Source organism: Balaenoptera physalus (assembly GCF_965194825.1).
Source record: "Balaenoptera physalus genome assembly, chromosome: 13".
Classification (NCBI taxonomy): Eukaryota; Metazoa; Chordata; class Mammalia; order Artiodactyla; family Balaenopteridae; genus Balaenoptera; species Balaenoptera physalus.
This window is the reverse complement of record NC_138892.1, coordinates 100519652-100533582: the sequence shown is the minus strand read 5'-3', so window position 1 is coordinate 100533582 and position 13931 is coordinate 100519652. Positions and strand designations below refer to the sequence as shown.

At 37.7% G+C, this 13931-nt stretch overlaps 1 long non-coding RNA gene across 1 annotated transcript in view; it reads right to left on the bottom strand.

Annotated features, from left to right (window-relative positions):
* LOC309640927 overlaps nt 1-12532 on the bottom strand; it is a 48314-nt gene extending 35782 nt beyond the window's left edge. Inside the window, exon 1 of the long non-coding RNA XR_014252440.1 lies at nt 11537-12532. This is a non-coding gene — a long non-coding RNA (uncharacterized lncRNA). The remainder of the gene's footprint in view (nt 1-11536) is intronic.
* Nucleotides 12533-13931: the final 1399 nt, after the last annotated feature.

The window sequence follows — 13931 nt, the reverse complement described above, 5'->3', positions numbered from 1 at the left end:
GATTCTTTAAATAAAATATTTTAAATTAAAAAAATTAAAATATAAAATTATTTTAGGCCAGTATTTTCTCTTATTGGAAAAAAAGTTTTGTTTTTTTTTTTGAGCCTATTAGGGCTTAAGAACACTAATATTTATAAATCTCAGAGGACTATATACTATGCTTTGACCATAAGAATCTGTACCTCCCCTATTCTTTTCAGATTATATTAAATAAAAAAATATTGTAGATCATCAGATATGTTCCAAGAACTGGCCAGAATGCTTGAAGCACAAAGATGATTACAACATGATCCCAGTCTGTATTAGCATGAAAATATGAACCATTGCGTTTTTTGTTATTGCAGTTACATAATTTTCTTGTGTTATTGTAGCAATTCCCATTATATAACCAAAGTACCATGCTCTAAGCACAGTGTTGTCTTAATAAATGTTCTAATCAAATTGAATTACATGTTAACAAAACTCACTAAAATTTTCTTTGTATATTCAATTCTACCTCTTCTCTAGCCCAGGTCAACCAATATAAACTCATGGATGAATTACATCTAGAAGTGATCAGTCCTATCCTAAATAGTTAAATGAGTAACATGAGATTTTTTTAAGCCAAAATTTCATTTTGATGGGTCTATTTTTTTTTAATGTGCTTGCAAGACTGTCAGTCTACACTACAGCTTTACTAGCATGTTCCAGAAGTAACCTCAAGAGGAAAATAATCCTGTTAGATTACGTATAGATGAATAGTTCAATATAAATTTTGCCAGAATGATATATTAAGTTTAGGCAAATAAACATACACAGGTTATCATAAGAAATTAACTTAACAACTATTTTAGGATTAATTTATCCTGGAGGATCCATAAGAAGTTATTTTTATATGGAGATGAATGTGTGAACTTTTAGCTTCAATATTTTGATAGTGAAGAATGCTGGTGTGTCGGCAAAGTACAACAAAATAAAAGGTATAATTGAGCAAAGTAAAGATATTTTATGAACAGTATATACCATGAAGACGTACTTGCTTGGTATTTAATACTGGCATTCTAAGAGATAATTAACTCCAGGTGCTTCTTCTACACAGAAGAACTATCTATCAGGACTTCTAACCTAAACACAATTAATTGGATGAAGAATTATTGAATATTACAAAAAAGTTACACAATAAATATTCTCCATATTTTCTTGAGATCCATTTTTATTGGATCATTCTTATCTGGGGAGTAGGAACTTGAGAAGCTCAGAGCAATTATCCCAGAAGACCCAAGCTAAATCTCTACATCTAGTACACTATGGTTATAACAAATCCCTTTTACTTACATAAAATATCTTTGTCTTTAAATCTGTAAATCCATAAATCTATATGAATCAAACCAATGCAAGTTAAGAAAATTACTGGTCTGACTTGTAACAAATTATTGAGGCCAATTGTATGTAGAAGTGGACTGTATCAGTCAAGTTTTTCCAGCTAATGTGAACAGTAAAGGAATTTATTGAAAGGTTGTTAAGGAACTTTTCTTTTCTTGATGTCCCTTTTGCTCACAGTGAAGCCCACAGGTCATAAGAATCTTCACCATTTGTGTGGCCTTCAGTTCATAACCTGAGGAATCTGATTCATTGATGGTTCTACTTGAATGGGGAGTTGCACCAGCCTAGTGTTTAATATAACTACTGCACTGTGGTACATGGAAGGGCTCCATGAGATCATCATGGTTCCATGCATACTCCTGCCCTCATTGTTTATCAGTAAATCTATTGTTTCTTGAGAGTGTGTATGTGTTATACCACAGGCATAAACAAGGGAATCTCCAAATGGCCAGATAACAGCTTCCAATTCAGTGGAATTCGTAAGTGAATAATAAAAATATATTTCACTCCTGGGTTCTAAAACATCTAAACCAGAAAGGCCCATATTCCTGAAAATGGAAAATAAGTACTTTGCAATAGCCACTGCCAAATCTACGCATTGGCTCCCAGAGTCATGTATTCCATCTCTGGAACGAAGAGGAGCAAGCCCTTCAATATAACTCATTCCTAAACCTCCATCCCCCAATATATCTTTTTCTAAATCAATAATCATCTTGCAACACATTTGTTAAGCTTCATAAAATGCTGTAGATCCTTATCGCGGGCCATTTGGTGGATGTTTTCATATACTTAGGTAATTTCCCCACATATGTGTTTCGCTTTGAAGAATTTCAAAAACTCCATTCCCAGATTATCTTGACACCAAGAAGCAGCTAAGTGATGTAGGTTCAATCAATCCCATGCATTGTTATGAGACTTGGAAGTGAGTGAAATGAGGAGGTGGTGGGGGAAAGTGTGAGTGCAAGTGGGAACTTCTAATTCATTGAAGATAAGCAGAACTTTTCCCATCTAGTCCAGTGTGTTCATTCCACCAATCAGGAAGCCAAGGGTGGGGATTCTGATCATTGCCAGGCATTATCAATTATAACCAGACACCTGGGAACTGGATAAATAACCAGGAGACAGATCTGGGCTCCATCATTTCTACTATGAAGCCAACTTGGATCAAATCTCCAGTTGTCCTTGATACTCACAATTCTCCACTCTTATCTCAGGTATTATTAAAGAGGCAGTATGCAATATTTTATAAAATATTTTGGTATTTTTATTTCCCAGAGCTCAGGCGCTTTAGTATTCAAGCAACAAATGTTTGGGAAAGCTAGGAGGAAGATTACAGGTACGTGTTCTCCACCCTAACTGAGGAGGGAACCAATGGAAATCATGTAAATATGGATGGATCAAAATTCAGCATCCAGGGCTTCCCTGATGGCGCAGCGGTTGAGAATCTGCCTGCCAATGCAGGGCACACAGGTTCGAGCCCTGGTCTGGGAAGATCCCACATGCCGCGGAGCTACTAGGCCCGTGAGCCACAACTACTGAGCCTGCGCGTCTGGAGCCTGTGCCCCGCAACAAGAGAGGCCGTGACAGTGAAAGGCCCGCACACCCCGATGAAGAGTGGCCCCCGCCTGCCTCAACTAGAGAAAGCCCTCGCACAGAAACGAATACCCAACACAGCCAAAAATAAATAAATAAATAAATTTTTTAAAAAAATTCAGCAGTCCACATCAAACACTGATGAAAAAAATAATTAAATAATCTCCTGTTCACCATTTATGAAGTGCCCATTGAGAGCAAGTATTTGGGGATCACATTGCACTGCTACAGTATAATACTGGGCTGACTACTTCTGAGGGTACTTGGAAAATTAAAGAAAAGGAATAACAAGTCCAGAACTCTAAATCAAGTCTTCTTTTCATTTTATTTTAATGTTTTTACTGAAGTATAGTTGATTTACAATGTTGTGGCAATCTCTGCTGTACAGCAAAGTGACTCAGTTATACACATAGAGACATTCTTTTTTAATATTCGTTTCCATTATGGTTTATCACAGGATACTGAATATAGTTCCCTGTGCTCTACAGTAGGACCTTGTTGTTTATCCATTCTAAATATAATAGTTTGCATCTACTAACCCCAAACTCCCAGTCCATCCCTCTCCTTCCCACTTACCTTGGCAACCACAAGTCTGTTCTCTATGTCTATGAGTTGGTTTCTGTTTTGTAGATAGGTTCATTTGTGTCTTATTTTAGATTTCACATATAAGTGATATCATATGGTATTCTTTCTCATTCTGACTTACTTCACTTAGTATGATAATCTCTAATTGCATCCATGTTGCTGCAAATGGCTAAGTCAATTCTTCTCATCCACATTTCTGTAAGAGAATTAATCCCTAAATCCCTAATGATGTAGTGAATTAACTTCTCTCCTATGCATTCAGAATGGTGCTATGTATGTGCCATCCTTGAAAGTACTGAGAAAATAGTCACATAAATCATTCTCTCTGGGACTTTATCCTCTCATAGAACACAGTCGAGGAAAGATGCTCTAAATTCTTGGCTCAAAATAAGCACTGAAGATGACATCACCAAGATGGCAACATAGGAGGTTCTTGAATTTCCCTCCTTTCACGGATGCAAGAAATATACAGTTGATTGTCAATCAACTCCCTCTAAGAAAAATCCAGAAACTAGTTGAGTAACTCCTACACATAATATAGGGAATTATCAACATAGTTGAATACATCAATTAATATAAATGATTGAACATTTTTGGTTCAGTGCTTACAGACAAACAGGAATTTGTGTACGAGATAATTAATATGATTTGTCTGTTCATTAAGGACATTTTACACTTTATTAAGATGGTAATATAATATAGACATTGTTCTATATTAACAATATAATATAGTTATATTGTAATATAACATAGACACTATTCTATTTAATATACTGATAAGAGTTGAACATATTTTTATTTTTAGTTAAATTTATCACCTATTTGTATATTTATATATTTTATGTGGGTAATTGCATATGTGGAAATGTATTAATAAATCCTTTACTGCAAAGTTTCGCATAAATGGTACACAAGAGTAGAATTAGAATTTTTCCTTTTTCCTGTAAAATGACTCTTTTTCTGTGCCCAGATAATAGATGCTCTTTTTGTTGACCAACTTATGCTGTTAAACTTGCTCTTGATGTATTTTTAAAAATTTCCTATTAGTCTTTCCTTCTTGTTGAAATGTGTTTTTAAAATTTAGTGTTCTATTTATATCTCATTTCCTTTGGCAATAGTCAATTTTGCCTTTCTCATATTTAGGTCCCAAATTAGGAATAACAGAACCGTTAAGATATCTTGTTTTGTATAATCAATTTTGGGGTCTTGGAAAGGCCCCCTGGCAACACATTTGCTCCTTTATTTTATTCACAGAAATAAGGTAAGAAAAATAAAAAAGTTTGTCAGTCTCAAAATTTGATTATTTCACACCAATGTGAGAAGAGTTTTGTTTACCAAACTTAAGTTAAAAGAACTGATAAATCTGGAAGAACGTACATCTTCCTAGATTTATTATTATAAATTAGGTAACATAATATAAATATGTTATAATGATTGTATACTTTTAAGATTAAAAAAGGATAGTCATGTTTAAGCACAAAGAGGGGTATAATAATTATTTACAAAAAGATTTTGCTTCTACGATTCTAGATTTGAACACTCTTGTCAACTGAGGGCACTTGGAGTTATATTAAAGTCTTCAATTATTTATCTCTTCTTCACCACTGCAACATGCTGAACCCAGGAGAGCTCCTTCCTCTGCTTAAAAAAGAACATCCCTCAATGGATTAGTCTCTGTTAGAAAATTATCTGTACTTTTGTAAATTTCCTTGTATAATCCTGATTTAATTTTGTTTTACAATAGTTTACACCTAAAAACAAAAACTTGAAATTATCAAGCAGGCCATACAATTACAGATTCAAACTCAATCATGGAATATGAACCTCTCCCCGAATTTAAATCAGTCCATATGACTGAGTCAATTTTCTTCATCTGGGCCTTCCAGGTAAAAAGAGATGAAGGTCAACATTTAAGCAAATAGTAATCACGTTCCAGTATGCTTGGTCATTGCTTGTTTTGAGAGCTACCTTTCACCGAGAATGTCATGATATAACTTTGTAAGGCTTTACTTTTTACTTAAAAACATCATTGTTCCTATCGTCAATCTTCAGTGAAAAGTACAGAGAATGAATGGAATTCAAAAACTGAAAATTGGCAAAGCTCTCAGAGACTTTAGATCTTCCATGGTCTAAGGCATTGGCTGTAAGCCTTGATGATATGGACCCTCTCTGATGGATTAAGTACCCCATGCATTAGGGTACTTCTCTATTCAAACAGATATAACTAGATACAACCAGTCTTATTAAACAGGTGCAAACAGCTTTGTAAAAATAATCACTCAAGCACATCCCTTCATAACTCAAACACGGAAACTTAGTCTTCTCAAAGAAACACCATAAAAAATCCACCCCTACCCTTTGAAGGAAAGGACCTTGACAGGCACTGTAACAACTAACATAGCAGTAAAACTCCAAGGTGTTGAGCCTTGGATTCATGTTTTCCAATTAAGAAGACACACACCATCTTCTCTTGATCAGTGGATATTATCTTCTGATTGCTGAGTGCCTATTCCAATGGGAGACTTTTTTTTTCTTTTTCACACACACACACTGTATTTTATTTTTACAAGAGATAAATAGACTGACACCAAGCATTGTAAATGGATGACCACAACTAAAGCAACAATGATTGCAATTACCAAACACGAAACACACTCATACTATGTCATAATATTGACATTCAGTCCAGTAATCCTCCACTGTAACAGCTCCTTTACTTTGCAATGAAAATTGATTTGTATATTCTTTGCCTCTGAGTCCTTGTGGGATTTTTTTTTTTAATTCAAACAGAAAGTCACAAAAATTATAATCATCCTCATCACATTGGGAGACTTTAAATTGAGGATTCTTCACTGTCCTGTAAAAGCAGATAGTTGCAGGGAGTAGAAAACTTCTGCCCAAGATGATAGAACAAAATTAATTTTCTGGCTCCCCATTATCCTATTTCTTTATTTCCTCTTCTCTAATCTTGCCTACTATTGTATTTTAACACCTCATATTGACCAAATGAATGATTTCTCAACAAGTTCCCTAAGGGAGCTTTTCTTTGTCTTCTTACTGTTGACACCCTCTGGTCTTCCGTCACTCAAGGAAAAATAAAATGATACTGTGCATTATCTTCAGACAATAGCTACCACTTGTAATTATCTGATTGGCAGGTCTGTTATCTCCTATCTGGTCCTGCTGTAAACCATCTGATAGCTGTTCCTTTAAAACATGCATTCTCAAATAAAAAAGATGTGGTATATATATATAATGGAATATTACTCAGCCATAAAAAAGAATGAAATAATGCCATTTGCAACAACATGGATGGACCCAGAGATTATCATACTAAGTGAAGTAAGTCAGACAGAGAAAGACAAATACCATATGATATCACATATATGTGGAAACTAAAATACAACACAAATGAACATATCTATGGAACAGACTCACAGACATAGAAAACAGGCTTGTGGTTGCCAAGGGGGAGGGCTGGGGGGAGGGAAGAATTGGGAGTTTGGCATCAGCAGATGCAAACTATTATATATAGAATAGATAAACAACAAGGTCCTAATATAGCACAGGGAACTATATTCAATAACCTGTGATAAACCACAATGGAAAAGAATATGAAAAAGAATATATATGTGTATAACCGAATCACTTTGCTGTATAGCAGAAATTAACACAACATTGTAAATCAACTATACTTCAATAAAATTAAGAAGAAAAAGGCAAAAAAACCCCAAAAAATGCATTCTCAACAGGGGTGACATCACCCCCAAGGGGGCAAAAATTAGTTCTTATAGGTTGAAAATATCTTATGCTTTTTATGTATAAGCATGTTTATACACACAGGATATAAACAGGTACACAGTCATCTATACCGACAGTAATAAAATCTCTTGGGTATGGTCATTAGAAACAAAATGTCTAAAAAGGCTATTCAAGGAACAAAATTGAAAAAACATTGAGAAGCACTGCTAAAATATTTTAGAAGGTAGATTTTCTTTACAGGTCTCATGTGGTACTTAAATTACCCTTACGTTATTAATCCCAACTGTTAATCTTATAAAAATTCAACCTTTAAACCATCTGCCCCCCACCAACAAAATATTTCTACGTATCCTTTCTTTTTTCTTTTGGCCTTTTTTTTTTCTTTTCACTTTGCAGCTTGAGGGATCTTAGTTCCCTGACCAGGGATTGAACCCTGGGCCACAGCAGTGAAAGTTCTGAGTTGTAAATACTGGACTGCCATGGAATTCCCAAAGTCACTGTATCCTTATCAACTTTGCAGGAAGTATTTAACTCTACTCAGAAGTCTGGCCACCTTAAGGGACCAATGATGGATTCCCTCCTATTAAAGTGAAGGATCCTTATACTACCATTTAGGGCTGTGCCCATCCCGGGTACCACTGTTTGTGTGGACATCACTTTTACTCTTAAAACCCAACAATTCATCTTCTAAAATTAAAAAAAATATATTGAAATATAGTTGATTTACAATGTTATGTTAGTTTCAGGCGTACAGCAAAGTGATGGTTATCCATATATATCTATTCTTTTTTAGATTCTTTTCCCTTATAGATTATTACAAGATATTGAGTATTGCTCCCTGTGCTATACAGTAGGTCCTTGTTGGTCCAACAAATCATTTTAAATCCTTTAGCCAAATTTAACATAGCTTATAGATTTTTACCTTAAGGAATTCTCAAGGGGGTGTCTGTGTTATAGCAAACACTTCTTTCTGTACTTCATAAAAAAATACAAACAATCAAGTAAACAGCCCATGACTAAGCTAAAAGAAAAAGCCACCTGGCTCTCTGAAATGAACCTAGAAGGATATTCAGACATGTTTTATCGGTCTGGGTTTAATGATCTCGGTTCCGGGCTTTGTGGTCTATTTCAAGTACTAAAACAATTTTGTTGCTGGTAGTTGTCTGTGTTGCCCTTGACTCTTTGCATCTTATCCAAAGTCTTAGGTGCGACTGCACATCCATGATTACATCACATGATTCAACAACTTGTAACAGCATCATGAAGGACTAATTCTAACTACAAACAAAGTTCTCGGGAAAATCTCCTGACTCACAGAATTTTGGCAATGGTTAAGATCTGGATATCACAGATTAACGTCCTATAACTTGCATTCATCTGCCTTTAACCAAAAGCAGGGAATTAAGACAGAAAAATATGTCCCTGAGAGCTCTTAGCTGGTGTTCTCTGCTGAACATAATTTCACAGAATACAAACATTACACAAGGTCACTCTGGGACCACGACAGAGTGAGACAAAAACAAGGTCACTCCCAGGAGTCACTGCACTCATAGGGGTGCTAGTGACCCTGGCCGGGGGAACTATGTATATAAAACACTGTCCCTACACGTACACAGTACTATATTTACAATAGATAACCACCAAGGACCTACTATATAGCACAGGGAACTCGGTTCAACATTCTGTAATAACCTAAATGGGAAAAGAAAAAGAATGGATACTTGTATGGGAAAAACTGCACCACTTTGCTGTACACCTATAACTAACACATCATTGTTAATCAACTATACTCCAATATAAAATTAAAAGTAAAAAAAACAAAGCAAACCCCCCCCCCCCAAAAAAACCCACTGCCCCCGTAGTGGCCCATGAGACTGGCCTCAACTTTAAACTGTTAGAAAAGAATTGATATATGAAGTAGGCCAAACCTTTAAACCCCATACAAAAAATCAATATGATCCTACACAACAAAACTGCCCTAAACTACCTGTTAGCTGACCAGGGAGGGGTCTGTGCGCTAACAAATACATCATGTTGCTTTTCTGTCAATGCAAGTGGCCTGATTTGGAGAAAATGCAGACAGGCTACTGGAAAAAGCAGCTTGGCTACCAGAAGCCAGCCAGCCTCCTCTGGCCGAACAAATTCGGAGCAGAGGACCACAGGCTCTCCCCGGCATGACTTGGTTTCTACCTTCCCTGAGCCCCTTAACCACCATTGTTCTCTTGCTGATATTTGGGCCATGCATCTTAAATTGTCTGGTGTCCTCTGTCTCCAAAAGGTTAGAATCTATAAAACTCCAAATGGTGGTCGCTCAGGGATATAAACAGGGCTAAGGCCGGGTGACAACCGAACGTTATCTGAAGGCGGCTGGGGAGAAGCTCTACTCCCCTCTCCGGGGTTATGACTGCACCCAAACTCAGGAAGCAGTTACAGAAGACGGACCGTCGCCCCCTCAGCGCCCCCCCCCCCAAGAATGAGACGCAGGGCAAAAGGCAGAGGAGGGGTTTGTCACCAGCAAAGCCCAATGGGGTCCCAGGGAAAAATAAGATGGAATCTAGGTGATAAGGTCTCACCTCTTCTTTTGGGCTTAGTCTACTTTCACTTGCCTGTAGGGTGCTGGGTATGGAGGCCTGGCGGCGACCACGTCAGATTAGCGTTCTCAGGGTAACACCACTGCTCCAGACATTTGAGCTCCGCGAACCGCTTGCCGAAGCGCCGCAGGGTCCTGTGAAGTCAAGATGGCGGCGGCGGGCGGTGTGCAAAGACGCTGCGGCGCGCGTTGCGCGGGAGGCCACGTGCAGCGCAGCTGCGCCCGCCCTGTGGGAACTCCGCCCCTCCCGCCTCCGACGGAAGCCTGCAGAGCAGCGCCCCGCGGGCCTCTCGGCAGAGCACGATCTCCAGAGCCTAGCTCGTACCGCTCCATTCTCGGACCGAAGAAGAAAACTTTTCTCTGCTTCTGAGCCAAACTCAGTCTCCTTCTATTGGCTGGAACGACACCACGTAGGAGGACCCTTGTTGGAGACCAACTGGTGAGAGTCGGTAACTTTACTGGTGATGTTAACACTGATCGTTGATTTGGGTGATGCCTTTTAACTTTTCCACGTGAAGGTTACTAGTTCTCCCGTTGCAATTATTATGGATTTGTGGAGAGATACTGTAAGACTATGTAAATATTCTTTAACTCATCATACTTTTAGCCCTCTAGTTTTAGTGTCATTTATTGATGGTTCTTTCCCGAATCACCTATTAGTATGATGATTACCAAATAGAGATTTTTTTTTAAGTCTATCATTCTTTCTACATTTATTAAATGGAATTCTACTGTGAGAAAAAAAAAACAAAACAAGGTCACTCATTAATCATCTCTAAGCACAGACAGAAGTCAGAACACTGTGTAACTGCAAAAATAACCAAATATTTCCCTCTCTTAGCTCACATCAGTGACTGCAGCTTCTTTTCCATTTATGGCTTAAGTCTCAGTATGCTATTCTTGTCCCTTGTATTAAAGCTATTACGAAACCTTCAGTGACTACACAGGGGTGTGCATGTAAAAAGAATTTTAAAATTCCAAAAAATATACTTACATGGAAGTTTTAATAAAGGCAAAAGATCTGATACCACAGGAGAAAGAAAACACAGGCAAATATCAGGAAGGTCCTAGACATACAGGCACATCTTCCAGGGTCCTCTTTCCATCACACAGGACAAGCTTTGTCTCTAAAACATGAACCACCAAGATGTGTGTGTAATATCTCAGCCTCTGGGAAATCAAGGCACAAGTTTGTTAAGAGATTTTTATTTCCCCACTGGTCACACAGCCGAAACCTGTCTATGTAGCCAGGTTTACCTGGTACAGAACATCAGTCTATACATTTTCAGCAAAAAATGTAGTCAAACTGATATAGGGCACATGCATGTGTTTTTGACACATTAAACCTCACCTTATAAATCATTAGTTCATCCATCCCTATCTTGCCCATGTTTTCTGGTGCCCCTGGAGATAATCATAGAGTTACCATAAAACAGCTTCAAGTTAGCACTATCCCTATACAATACTCAATAACCCCATGAACCAAATTGCCCAGTGAACCAAAATGCTGGTTTCTGGCATCATCCAATCCAGAGCAAGCCCCACTTTATCAAACTCTCCCCCAAACTTCCCAGCACAAGGCCAAATCCTGTAACAGATCCTTCCCACTGATATACTCTGCAGTGTGAGATAAAGTTGACTTACAGCTGAACTGGACCAGAAAAGCTGCAGCCTTATCCCTGGTAATTCATGGTGGTCCGACTTTGACTCTTGGCTAAAAAAGGGCAAGAGAGTTTATAAGGTACTGTTCAAAGTGTGAAACTCCTATGTGACCCTTAGGCCAGTTTGTTAATGGATGGTTTCCAACTGGCACAACCAGTTAGACAGCCTGACTTGACAATGTGACTGTGGGAATGCGAACCCAGATGGGAAATTCCGTCTCGAGCTTTCCCAGAGCTATGATTCCTTGCATAGATCTTGGTAGTTCAATTCAGAGGCAGAACACAGACCATGTGTGAAAAAAGAACCCTGGGTGATTACCCCTGGGGGTCTCTAGCCTACCAAATATTTGCCTGCATTCTCCTTCTCATGCTCCACTGTACCCATGGCCTTTAGATAAAGGCTTTACATAAGTATGCTCTATGGAGTCTTGTGATTGCTTTCAAATATCCAAACTGGCAAAAACCTTGCACCCAGGGATCCCCATGGTGTGTAGTATCCCTTGCTATACAGCACATAGTAAACTCAGATTTAACTCAGACCTGTTTTTTAAATTAATTAATTAATTAATTTATTTGTAAACATCTTTATTGGAGTATAATTGCTTTACAATGGTGTGTTAGTTTCTGCTTTATAACAAAGTGAATCAGTTATACATATACATATATCCCTATATCTCTTCCCTCTTGCATCTCCCTCCCTCCCACCCTCCCCATCCCACCCCTCTAGGTGGTCACAAAGCACCAAGCTGATCTCCCTGTGCTATGCAGCTGCTTCCCACTAGCTATCTATTTTATGTTTGGTAGTGTATATATGTCCATCCCACTCTCTCACTTTGTCCCAGCTTACCCTTCCCCCTCCCCGTATCCTCAAGTGCATTCTCTAGTAGGTCTGTGTCTTTATTCTCATCTTGCCCCTAGGTTCTTCATGACCATTTTTTTTTTTTTTAGATTCCATATGTATGTGTTAGCATATGGTATTTTTTTTCTTCTTTGTTTTTCTTTTCTTTCTTTTCTCTGAATGACAGTAAAATAGGATGGCTAGAAAGGGTAGAGCAACACAGCTAGCTGGAGGGTAGAAACTAAGTAAAAATGTAGCCAAAAGAATATTTTCTTCCAGAGCCCTCCAAATATAAAGTAGAATAAAAAACAAACAAACAAAAAGCTTGTATAAGTATTAGAATCTAGAAAAAATGTCTTCCATGCATGCATATATGAAATATTGTGCGGAAAGTTTAAAAAAAAAGATGCAGAGGGGCTAGATCGTGATTTGATGGTCTCAATTTAGAAGAGCAGTAGACCAGGTGATATGTTCAAAAGACTCTTCCATAATCCCACTAATATTTTTTTAATTATAAGATAAAAGGTAGTCCAGCAAACAAACAGATCGATCAGGGATGCCTTTGGGTTTAACCCACACAAACTGAAAATCAGTAGTAGTTAAAGCTCTTTTTTAAGATAGATTGATAACCATTAAATTGTCTTTAAATTAAAAAAAAAATTTATACAATTTTAAAGGCTACTTTCCATTTAAGTTATTGCAGAATATTGACTATATCCCCCATGTTGTACAATACATAAATTGCCTTTTTATTTTAAGGAAAGGTGGGATGACAGAGGTGGGACTGGAGGATGGGGGCAAGCAGGTAAGAATACAGATTTACTCTCCAGGAAGAAAACCAAGCTGGTATCTACTTCCATGAAACAATATATAACAGAAGACTGAAAGGGAAAATCTATAGAGTTTTTTGTTTGTTTTTAAAATTTTTCACCTAAGAATACTACACTCAGCAAAATTAAAAATTATTAGCGGACTTATTGAAGTATGCCACATAACATCTTTCCTGGAAAAAAAAAATCACCGTTTGACACACTTCCTCCTTCTTGATAACACTTCTTCACTTGCCTAGCAGGGCAATGCCTTTTGTGATTTTCCTTCTCCTCAGTGGTGTCTTATCCACAGTCTTCTTTGTGGATCCCTCCACTTCTCAATTTTGCAGTGTTGGGGTACCAAAAGGGCTAAGTCCCAGGCCCCTTCTCCAGCAACATTCCTCCTCTCAGTGGTCTCATTTAGTTCCATAATTTTATATGCTAATAACCTCCATAAATCCAGCTGTAGCCCAGAGCTTTCTCCTTCCCAAACTCATGCAATGAGTTACCTACTAGGAATCTTGAGTTGGATATCTAATGGACATCTTGATCTCACTCATCCAAAATGGAGCTGTTAATCTACCCCCAAACCTGCCTTACCCAAAGCTTTCCTCCATTTCACTTGAAAACATCTCCCTTTCTCCCGCTCCATAAAATCTGGAGTCACTGTCAACTGTCCTTTATCTCTCACATGCCACACCAATCTGTGAGCAAATGCTGTTAATCTCACC